This window comes from Zea mays, chromosome 10 (genome assembly GCF_902167145.1).
Source record: "Zea mays cultivar B73 chromosome 10, Zm-B73-REFERENCE-NAM-5.0, whole genome shotgun sequence".
Lineage (NCBI taxonomy): Eukaryota > Viridiplantae > Streptophyta > Magnoliopsida > Poales > Poaceae > Zea > Zea mays.
In genome coordinates this window covers 92,096,273-92,108,986 of record NC_050105.1, presented here as the reverse complement: position 1 = coordinate 92,108,986, position 12,714 = coordinate 92,096,273, and positions in this window count along the sequence as shown.

The following is a 12,714-nucleotide window of genomic DNA, read 5'->3' as shown; positions in this document are numbered from 1 at the left end:
GCGTGGAGGCATAGGAGGCGGAGGCGGAGGAGGAACCCCAAAATCATCATCATCATCATCATCATCATCATCAGCTGCTGTACCCTGAGTGTCAAACTATCGTAGAGCTGCATCCTCGGCCTGAGAGTCAAACACAGAAGCAGAAGCTGGCACCGGAATCTCAGGAGCAGGGCGGTAAGATCCAAACACAAGGCGTGAGGCCTCAAGGGTGCTCTGAAATCGAGGTGGCTGAACCAGCTGCGCAAAGATGTGGCATAAGTAGTGAGCATAAGGTAGCTGCCGACGAGCACGAATCCCATCCAGAACAGTGTCCTCGATCTCACAGATCAGGAAGTCCACAACATCAAACTGTGAGTGGGATACCAGGGCACCAAGGAGCCAAAGCTGAATATGAGTGGTAGCCTCCCTGTATCCCATCCGCGGCAGGAGTGTCCGTCTGACGAGCTCATATAAGTACTTCGCTGCTGTAGTAAAGTCTGCTGGAGAACGTCGCGACCCATCTGTGAAAGGCGGGCGGAACAGAGCCGCGACGTGAGCTGTCCCTGGAGCCACACCACCGTGAGGGCGACGTGGAGGATCTGAAGTGCCGTAGCAGAGGCTGTGAAGGCGAGTCGTCGACTCAGGGAATCCAAATAGCTGTCGGATCTGACTGGCAGTGATCGTGACATCCTCGCGCTCAAAGCGGAACCTCATCCAATGATGATCCGGGTCAATCCAAACGGAGGCATAGAAGACGCGGACCCACTCCTCAACATATCTGTCACTGATAGTCAGAAGGGACAGGAGGCCAGGCAGATAGGTGAGATGCGCCTCAGACTCAGCACCGGCTGCAAGCAGAAAAGCTGGAAGATCCAAGAGGCGGTGCACTCGCAGCGCTATCTGAGCAGACATCTGAGCCCTGAAGAAAGACTCCTGAATCCGTGTGCTGAAAAGAACACCTGCTGCTGGGTCTCTCTGAGCAGGCAGCCAAGACTCCACGGGTACGTACCTGAACCGACGTACCCGAGCTGCAGTAGCACGCTGAAGATCAAACAGACGAGGATCTGAAACCAGAGGACGGACCTCAGTCTCATCACGCTCCCGGAAGCGAGGTGGAGGGACAGGAGGAGCTGAAGTGGGAGCGGGAGCAGGGGTAGCAGTGGAAGCTGGCGTAGTGCTGGTAGTGGGTATGGCTGTGGAGGTGGATGGAGCAATAGGAGTGACGGGAGCAGGTAGGGTGGGTGGCGGAGTGGAAGCGGAGGTATGAGTGGAGGAGCGAGACCGGGAGGTGAGACGACGAGCACGGAATGCAATCTGATCGGATGGAACATGCGGCTGATCTCCAAGTGCTGCCTGCGCAGCGGCTGCTGCAGCTGCTGCCGCTGCACGAGCCTCTCTGTCCGTACGCCGCTTCTTGCGGCCTTCTTGCTGCTCCAAATACACAGTCTTGCCCTTCACCTGCCTGAAGGGGCGACGAGGGTCCTCATCGTCGCCACCCCCTGACGCCGACGCATTCTTCATGCGCGGTATCCTGATCTGAAGTCTGCATATTAGAGAGAGTGACTAAGCACAGAGCAACAGTGACCGATAGATTTAGCAAAGAGTGAGATATCTACCTGGAAAGCTCACACGAGAGGTGACGATCCAGGCAAGACGGGAGACGGCACACGGTCACACAAGGTCACTGAAATGACAGAAGAGGTGAGCACGTATTAGTCACATAGTCATAAGCATATGAAATGTGAATAAATACATACACAGAGAGATATGGCACGAGACGGGACGATCAAGAAGTCAAACGACGTGAAAACGACGTTTGACAGACAAATAGTGACATAGGAGGTTTGGAATTCGAAATGAGGCACGAAATGATATGGAATTGAGCCGATACTTCACGAATAGGTTTATATAGGTGAATATGAGTGAAGTGTGTGCTTGGTTTGAATTTAGGCGAAGAAAAAGGAATTAGGGCACTCGGCTCAGAAACGATCGCTCAAAACGGGAATTTTGGTGAAATTTAAGCCTGGGATCTCGGATTGGCGTGAAATTTGGCAAGTAGGTTACTGGAAGTGTTGTGAAGGTGCCTGAAAAATTTGGGTTTAATTGGAGCAAGTTTGGCTGGTTTGGGCATTTCACCGAGCATGTGGCGTGCGGGGAGCTAGGGTTTCGGTGAAAAGCTTATTTGGGGTGGGAAAACCCTCCCGAAGGAGCTAGAAACCTGCAATGGTGTTTAAGGCATACAAAGGAACACATTCCACAACAGGAAATCTCCAGATTTCACAGGGATTTGAATTTTGCACAAGGGGGTGGTGAATAGAATGCCACAGAGACTTTCAAACCGAGAGCAGGGAGATAGAGGGAAGGAGAGTAGCTGCTCACCGAGGGGAAGAGCACGGGCGAGGTCGCCGGAGCCCAGCGGGGACGGTGGCCGCCGGTGGAGGGAGTTCGCCGGCGGGGAGAGGAGAATCGCCAGAGAACAGAGAGCGCGGGTGGAGAGGAAGAAACTGAGCCAGGCCACGGGCTCGGGCAGAGAGGGATTTTTTAAAAACGGAGTATGGGCGCACCGGACAGTCTACAGTGCCTGTTCGGTGCACACCGGACAGCGCACAGTAGCTGTCCGGTGAACCACCGGACAGCGCACAGGAAAACTGGATTTAAGCGCGCGGCTGCCGGTGCACCGGACATTGCACAGTGCAGTGTCCGGTGCACACCGGACTGTCCGGTGAGCCCAGACAGAGGGGAGTTTGGAAAATTTTGAATTTTTCTATCTAACTCCTAACCAAACCAAATCCCAACTTATAATCACACAAAATAACACTTGTTGGGACAGGTATTGGCACCCTCATATACTTTTCAAAATATTTTGCCATAGGCTAGATAATTTTTAGAGAAAATAGGCAAATGGTGAAATTTGCATTTTGGTTTGCACTAGGGATTATCAAGAGGGGTTTGAGTTTTGAATACTCTCCCTAAGTGCAGTACCTCATGCATATTTCAAGAACCAATAATTGCATAGAAAGTAAGAATTTAAGTGCTAAAAGCTTAAAACTAAGACTTGTCAGGTTTGACCCGAGTTAAGCTTTTTCACTCGCTTTGTTGGTGGTTATCTCAACTAGGTTAGACAAGTCCTAGATGCAATACAAGGAATTTAAATATGCAATGCAAGCTTGACAACACCGTTTGACATTTCACTTAAAATTTCTGAGATCAAGAATATTTAGTTCATTTCTCAACATGCAAAAGCGGGTCTTATCAAGTGGCTTAGTGAAAATATCCGCTAATTGATCTTCCGACCTCACTCCTTCTAAAATGATATCTCCTTTAGCAACATGATCTCTAAGGAAGTGATGACGGATATCAATGTGCTTGGTGCGAGAGTGTTGTACAGGATTATTAGCAATTTTAACAGCACTCTCATTATCACCCAACAAAGGTACCTTTTCTAGAACTACGCCATAGTCTAGAAGAGTTTGTTTCATATATAAAATCTGTGTGCAACAAGCACCTGCGGCAATGTATTCCGCTTCGGCAGTTGACAAGGCAACACTATTTTGCTTTTTGGATGTCCATGAAACTAGTGATCTACCAAGCAGATGGCATCCCCCAGAAGTACTTTTCCTATCAATTTTGCAACCGGCATAATTCGAATCGGAATAGCCAATTAAATCAAAAGTAGCTCCTTTGGGATACCACAGACCAACGCTTGTGGTGTGCCTGAGATACCTAAGAATTCTCTTAACAGCGCGAAGATGAGCTTTCTTAGGATTAGATTGGAATCTAGCACACATGCAAACACTGAACATAATATCGGGCCTAGATGCGGTAAGGTACAATAAACTACCAATCATAGAACGGTAGAGAGTTTGATTAACCGGGTTACCTCCCTCATCTAAGTCGAGATGTCCATTTGTAGGCATGGGGGTCTTGATTGGTTTGCACTTCTCCATGTTGAATCTTTTCAACAAGTCTTTGGTATACTTCTCTTGTGAGAGAAAGTTACCATCTTTCATTTGCTTGACTTGGAAGCCGAGGAAGTATGTTAGCTCACCAATCATTGACATCTCGAACTCCTTCGACATCAACTCACCAAATTCCTTGCAATGATAGTCATTTGTCGAGCCAAAGATTATATCATCAACATATACTTGACAAATGAAAATATCACCGTTATGTTTCTTTGTGAAGAGAGTTGTGTCGACGGTCCCGATTTTGAAGCCCTTTTCGATGAGGAAGTCGCGAAGACGCTCATACCAAGCCCTTGGAGCTTGCTTTAGCCCATAAAGCGCCTTGGACAACCTGTAAGCATGGTTAGGATATCTAGGGTCTTCAAATCCAGGCGGTTGCTCAACATATACAAGTTCATTTATGAAGCCATTTAAAATGCACTTTTTACATCCATTTGATAAAGTTTTATATCATAACATGATGCATATGCAAGTAGGATACGGATGGCTTCCAGTCGAGCAACCGGTGCAAAGGTCTCTCCAAAATCTAAGCCTTCAACTTGAGAGAATCCCTTTGCGACAAGTCTTGCCTTGTTTCTTACAATCACACCTTGATCATCTTGTTTGTTTCTGAACACCCACTTTGTTCCAATGATTCTTGCATCTTGTGGGGGCTTCTCCAGGGTCCAAACTTCGTTACGGGTGAAGTTGTTAAGTTCTTCATGCATGGCATTCACCCAGTCCGGATCCTGTAGCGCCTCATCTATACAAGTAGGCTCAACACAAGAAACAAAAGAGTGATGTTCAATAAAATTAGCATGTCTATGTGATCTAGTAATAATCCCTTGTGAAGGACTCCCGATGATTTGGTTTTGAGGATGTGCTTGAAGTAGTGATGAGTTTGTAACACCCGGATTTTAGGGGTCCAAAACCCGGGGTTAACATAAACACCAGGTATGCTGGGACCAAGTCTCACACATATGATGTATAGTGGCACAGGATCGAATGTCACAACATTATATATCACAGGAGTTCTATACAAAATAAATAATTACATTATAAGGAGACAACGGTCCAGCAACCCAAAGTTGACTGGGAGACGACGGCCTAGACCTCTCACGAACTCATCACAGCATCCTCCATGAGCATCATCCTGCAGTACCTGGTCTTGACCTGTGGTGTATGTGAGACAGCAAGAGTGAGCTCACATACGTTCATCGCTCAACAAGTTGTGGGGAATAATGTGCATGAACTCGCCAAAGGAGGGAGCTCACGTGAAGTGTAAGGCTTACCAAAGAAGATGGTTAGAGCTGAGCATTGCTTTTAAAGTTGGTCAAAATTTTATTAGCAGTTACTAAGTATAAGTAAATACCAAACCCAATTAAGTAATAGAACAAAAGTAACCACATCACCTGCAATGCAATGCATATGACAAATTGAATTTAGTTCCATAATTTAATCATGTGAGTGTCCGAGCCGCTCATGACCGTGAGCACGGCTAGTATACCAGTTTTACACTCTGCAGAGGTTGCGCATCTTTACCCACAAGTCGTGTATCCCATGTCGCCAGGGTTTGCAAGGCCCTAAGACACTTCCGAGGTGAATGGCTAGGGATCCACTACGAGGCCTTTACAAAGTTCCACTAGCTTCCGAAAACCCGCTACAGTTTATAGGAAGATCCAGTACAGGAATCCCTTGCAGGACCGCCATCGCAGCAAAATCCTCCCGAGGGCCTCCCCGCACTGACCTCTCCCCTACTGCCCTTGCCCCTTTCGGGTAAGGTAGTCTTCCACTAGCTTTCCTAATTAATCAGCCAAGGGCGTCCCATTAAACCCCTGTGGTAGCACTGTTTTCCCGGGTGGTTCTCCATGTTCCAATTAACATAATGATCTTAACATGAACCATAAATAACAACTGATAACAAAAGTATAATCATGAATAGTGTAATCTTCATACCCAAAACCACATATAGCACTAGCAAGTACTACCCAGAAAGTTCAGTGGTAAACAAGGTATAAAGATAGACAAACTAGGGTAACCTATTGGGTCCCATCAAAATTAACCTATGCAGATCATTATGATTAATTAGAACATGAGTAGGTAAAAAGAAGTGATCAAGGGCACAACTTGCCTGGGCCTTGAGAATCCAGGTACCAGGATGATCTTCAGGTGATACGTGACCTCACTGCTAGTCGTAGCAATTCAAACAAACATGGTATAGGCAAAATTAACATTACACCAAACATAAGAACAAAATACACATTAATAATCTACATATTAAAATAAGATCATAGGAACAGGAATCATTAATTTTGGAGTTATAGATTTTAAGTTATGAATTTTCAAAGGTTTTATGTGTTTAAAATGAATTAAGTGAGAGAGTAAATTTCTAATTGTTTTCATGACAAAACAGAGGCACTAAATGATGAAGAATATTATTACAAAATTTTAGAAACTGGAATGGTTCAATTTGGAGTTAAAATGAATTTTCTATGAATTATCTAAGTTCTAGCAATTATTTTCATATTAAAAATCCATTTTCTATTTTATTTATTCAATTTAAACGAGTTCTGGACTGGGCCTCAATTATAAGAAAACCGCAGGGGGTTCAGCGCAAGAAACCCGAGACACGGGGAACAGTGCCCGAGGGACGGCGGGTTCTATTTCTGTAAAACCCAGGGGCTCTTTAATAAATTTCCTGACCGAAAGGGTATCACGCGATCTGAGCCGCCCGATCTAACATGAGCGCCCCAGATTAGAACTGGGTATCCCTGAACCGGTATGCAATCCCCGCGGTTGGATCTAAAATCAAGGGCAGGGATTTAAAGAAGTCGAGATCCCCCCAGAGCCACACGATCGAGATCAAACGGCCCATAACTATTCTGGGTGAATCGGTATCCACATCTAATCGTGGCCACACGTTTGAGATCCAACGGTCTCTACGTCTCTCCCCAAATCGATACTGACGACGGCGGCGCCGCCCACCCCGCACGGCGGAGCACGCCGGCGAGGATTTCAATTGGCCATTCCCGAGCTCCAATCTCCAATTAAACTGAGCTACACGATGTATGAACAAGGGCGAACATGTTAACGGCAAAACGTACCCAAGATAGTAGCGCAGAGATGCTTGCCCACGGTGCGAGCGGATCCGCGGCGGAGCCTTCACCACGGCGAGCAATTGCCGGTCCCCTGCGCCCCAATCGGGCCAGCCGAGACCACGCACGGTTCGCAGGGATCGGGAGGGAGTGCACAGGCTAGCTACCCTGACCGGTCGCGAGCACACCACGAATTGAGCCCGCGGCGGCGCTATTCTTCTTCTCTATCTCGGTGTTACGGCAGTGGTCGCCGTCGTAGGTGAATACGGGAGGGGAGGCGAGCTTGGTGAGCTTTATACCCGGAGCAAAGTCCGAGCGAGGAGGAGGCGGTGACCGGTAGGAGCGCGATCCTCGGCGGCGAGCTCGCGCGATCCGTTGGTTGAAGACCGGACTGACGAAGCGGGCCCCGCGGACCAGAGAGAGGAGAAGCAGGCGAGCGCGCGCGTGAAAGGCTGACGAGGAGGGCCCAGATGGCATACACCCAACGCGCGCGCGGGTTGGAGCGCGCCGACAGGCGGGTCCCACAGGTCAGCGCCGCAGAGTGGAGCTGGGCCGTGCGCGTGTGAAAGGGTTAGTGGGCCGAATTCCAGGTTGTGGCCCAACAGCAGGTTTTATTCTTTTTCCTTTTTCTTTCTATTTTTTTTCTTCAATTTCAAATCCAATTTGAGTTCAAGTTTAAATTCAAATTTTGTGAAATAACTTGTCCTCAGTTTGAAAGGTATAATTTAATAATATAAGTGTGAAGGATGTTTATCCTGATTTTTATTTTATTTTATGTAGTATTTTTCTTAGTTCTTCCCTTCCCATTTATTTTCTATTTTCTATTCCAAATTCAAATTTATACTTCTATTTTAGTTGTCAGATTTTCAAATGTATCAATTGGAATCCAAAGGTGAATATAAACCAAATTATTTTATTATTACTAGTTTTATTCTCCTTGTTCATTTATTTCATGAGATGTATAAATGGTTTTAAAAAAAAAATCTTTTTCTCCTCATTTTCTTATTTCCCAATGATACTTCGTTCAGATTTCTTCTACCAATTCCAAATTCAGAATTTGGGTGTTACAAATCCTACCCCCCTTAAAAATAATCTCGTCCTCGAGATTTGTAAGAAAAGGGTGCATAACTTATGTTATCCCCAACATATGCACAAACAAAATCTCAGCATGATGCATTATTTATTAGCAACACATGGGGTCAGATAGACCTTATTATTATTCTCAATATAGTAAAATACTAGCTACTAACTAAGGTAACACTTAGATCTTTACAAATAATATATAAATATGTTTATGTATCTTGGTGGAACTGGTGGTTAGGAAAGCATGGGTGTATATATGTATGTCCACATTATTATGTAGGATAGAAGATGTCTTTAGGGCATATATAGGTTTGGGTAAGAAAGAGTAGGATAAGAGAAACTCCATCCAAGATTGTGGATCTTGACTCATCTTGGTGACCTTTCTTGATCCTTGAAGACTTGAGTTGGTGCTCATCCTTACTTGATGAAGTTGATCATCTTCTTCTCCAGTCTTGGTCTCATTGATTCATGGTTAGTGTATATCATCGGTTGGGAATATGGTTAAGATAGATATGGATGAGATAGACTACATGATATAGGTCAAAAGTTTGTTTGTTGTTAGGTGGGGATAGGCAGATTATGCAATCCATCAAGACTCTATTGGTTGGGTTGGTCTATCAGTCTTTATTTAGTGTAGGGTGGACTAAATTACAACATGTGAATAGGGTCTAATCCATTTCACAAGTATTAACTGGTCCATTAAGTAACTCATTTAAATTAGATCATAGTAGGTTAGATGTGATCTAGATTAGATTGGTATGACTAGTTTGACTAGATATGATCTAATTAATCTTGCATTAGATCATGGTTGTTAAACTAGGGTGGATAAGTATGCCTATTAGGATAAGATGGATCCATAAAGATAAGATAAAATCTTTTGAGGTCAGTTAGATCTATTAGGATGAGATACAATCTTTTCAAGATAAGATGAGTATCATTTAAGATAAGATGGATCTATTAAGACAAGGGAGAATCTTTTAAGATAAGATGAATTGGCTAGAATGAGATCTTTTAGGATAGGATAAATCTCTTAAGCTAGATATGTTCCAATGGGGAATAATCTAGGTTGTCTAGTTACTTTATAAATATATTTTTATACCTATGTGTATATACAGATGCAATTGTGGACATTACTCCACAACCCATCACACTCAATCAAAGATCCAAATCAGACAGGTATCATAAGAACAAACATTCAAATATATAAACACTCATAAAAATAGTTTTGTTTTTGTTCCTAGGATTAGGTCTCCTATTCCTAAAAGTCACTTTAGGCATAGGATTTCAAAGTGTGAAATCCACATTTGTCTTTCAGAAAGAAAAGATAAGAATAATCAGAGTAAAGCGGAAATAGATGAGAAAAGATTAAGATAAGTTTAGAAAGGATCAGAGTAGCAAAGGTGAGTAGATAATGGTTGTCCAGTTCTATCTAGGTTTCGTCCTACAGTCAACATTCCTCTGATACCACTTCTGTAACACCCGGATTTTAGGGGTCCAAAACCCGGGGTTAACATAAACACCAGGTATGCTGGGACCAAGTCTCACACATATGATGTATAGTGGCACAGGATCGAATGTCACAACATTATATATCACAGGAGTTCTATACAAAATAAATAATTACATTATAAGGAGACAACGGTCCAGCAACCCAAAGTTGACTGGGAGACGACGGCCTAGACCTCTCACGAACTCATCACAGCATCCTCCATGAGCATCATCCTGCAGTACCTGGTCTTGACCTGTGGTGTATGTGAGACAGCAAGAGTGAGCTCACATACGTTCATCGCTCAACAAGTTGTGGGGAATAATGTGCATGAACTCGCCAAAGGAGGGAGCTCACGTGAAGTGTAAGGCTTACCAAAGAAGATGGTTAGAGCTGAGCATTGCTTTTAAAGTTGGTCAAAATTTTATTAGCAGTTACTAAGTATAAGTAAATACCAAACCCAATTAAGTAATAGAACAAAAGTAACCACATCACCTGCAATGCAATGCATATGACAAATTGAATTTAGTTCCATAATTTAATCATGTGAGTGTCCGAGCCGCTCATGACCGTGAGCACGGCTAGTATACCAGTTTTACACTCTGCAGAGGTTGCGCATCTTTACCCACAAGTCGTGTATCCCATGTCGCCAGGGTTTGCAAGGCCCTAAGACACTTCCGAGGTGAATGGCTAGGGATCCACTACGAGGCCTTTACAAAGTTCCACTAGCTTCCGAAAACCCGCTACAGTTTATAGGAAGATCCAGTACAGGAATCCCTTGCAGGACCGCCATCGCAGCAAAATCCTCCCGAGGGCCTCCCCGCACTGACCTCTCCCCTACTGCCCTTGCCCCTTTCGGGTAAGGTAGTCTTCCACTAGCTTTCCTAATTAATCAGCCAAGGGCGTCCCATTAAACCCCTGTGGTAGCACTGTTTTCCCGGGTGGTTCTCCATGTTCCAATTAACATAATGATCTTAACATGAACCATAAATAACAACTGATAACAAAAGTATAATCATGAATAGTGTAATCTTCATACCCAAAACCACATATAGCACTAGCAAGTACTACCCAGAAAGTTCAGTGGTAAACAAGGTATAAAGATAGACAAACTAGGGTAACCTATTGGGTCCCATCAAAATTAACCTATGCAGATCATTATGATTAATTAGAACATGAGTAGGTAAAAAGAAGTGATCAAGGGCACAACTTGCCTGGGCCTTGAGAATCCAGGTACCAGGATGATCTTCAGGTGATACGTGACCTCACTGCTAGTCGTAGCAATTCAAACAAACATGGTATAGGCAAAATTAACATTACACCAAACATAAGAACAAAATACACATTAATAATCTACATATTAAAATAAGATCATAGGAACAGGAATCATTAATTTTGGAGTTATAGATTTTAAGTTATGAATTTTCAAAGGTTTTATGTGTTTAAAATGAATTAAGTGAGAGAGTAAATTTCTAATTGTTTTCATGACAAAACAGAGGCACTAAATGATGAAGAATATTATTACAAAATTTTAGAAACTGGAATGGTTCAATTTGGAGTTAAAATGAATTTTCTATGAATTATCTAAGTTCTAGCAATTATTTTCATATTAAAAATCCATTTTCTATTTTATTTATTCAATTTAAACGAGTTCTGGACTGGGCCTCAATTATAAGAAAACCGCAGGGGGTTCAGCGCAAGAAACCCGAGACACGGGGAACAGTGCCCGAGGGACGGCGGGTTCTATTTCTGTAAAACCCAGGGGCTCTTTAATAAATTTCCTGACCGAAAGGGTATCACGCGATCTGAGCCGCCCGATCTAACATGAGCGCCCCAGATTAGAACTGGGTATCCCTGAACCGGTATGCAATCCCCGCGGTTGGATCTAAAATCAAGGGCAGGGATTTAAAGAAGTCGAGATCCCCCCAGAGCCACACGATCGAGATCAAACGGCCCATAACTATTCTGGGTGAATCGGTATCCACATCTAATCGTGGCCACACGTTTGAGATCCAACGGTCTCTACGTCTCTCCCCAAATCGATACTGACGACGGCGGCGCCGCCCACCCCGCACGGCGGAGCACGCCGGCGAGGATTTCAATTGGCCATTCCCGAGCTCCAATCTCCAATTAAACTGAGCTACACGATGTATGAACAAGGGCGAACATGTTAACGGCAAAACGTACCCAAGATAGTAGCGCAGAGATGCTTGCCCACGGTGCGAGCGGATCCGCGGCGGAGCCTTCACCACGGCGAGCAATTGCCGGTCCCCTGCGCCCCAATCGGGCCAGCCGAGACCACGCACGGTTCGCAGGGATCGGGAGGGAGTGCACAGGCTAGCTACCCTGACCGGTCGCGAGCACACCACGAATTGAGCCCGCGGCGGCGCTATTCTTCTTCTCTATCTCGGTGTTACGGCAGTGGTCGCCGTCGTAGGTGAATACGGGAGGGGAGGCGAGCTTGGTGAGCTTTATACCCGGAGCAAAGTCCGAGCGAGGAGGAGGCGGTGACCGGTAGGAGCGCGATCCTCGGCGGCGAGCTCGCGCGATCCGTTGGTTGAAGACCGGACTGACGAAGCGGGCCCCGCGGACCAGAGAGAGGAGAAGCAGGCGAGCGCGCGCGTGAAAGGCTGACGAGGAGGGCCCAGATGGCATACACCCAACGCGCGCGCGGGTTGGAGCGCGCCGACAGGCGGGTCCCACAGGTCAGCGCCGCAGAGTGGAGCTGGGCCGTGCGCGTGTGAAAGGGTTAGTGGGCCGAATTCCAGGTTGTGGCCCAACAGCAGGTTTTATTCTTTTTCCTTTTTCTTTCTATTTTTTTTCTTCAATTTCAAATCCAATTTGAGTTCAAGTTTAAATTCAAATTTTGTGAAATAACTTGTCCTCAGTTTGAAAGGTATAATTTAATAATATAAGTGTGAAGGATGTTTATCCTGATTTTTATTTTATTTTATGTAGTATTTTTCTTAGTTCTTCCCTTCCCATTTATTTTCTATTTTCTATTCCAAATTCAAATTTATACTTCTATTTTAGTTGTCAGATTTTCAAATGTATCAATTGGAATCCAAAGGTGAATATAAACCAAATTATTTTATTATTACTAGTTTTATTCTCCTTGTTCATTTAT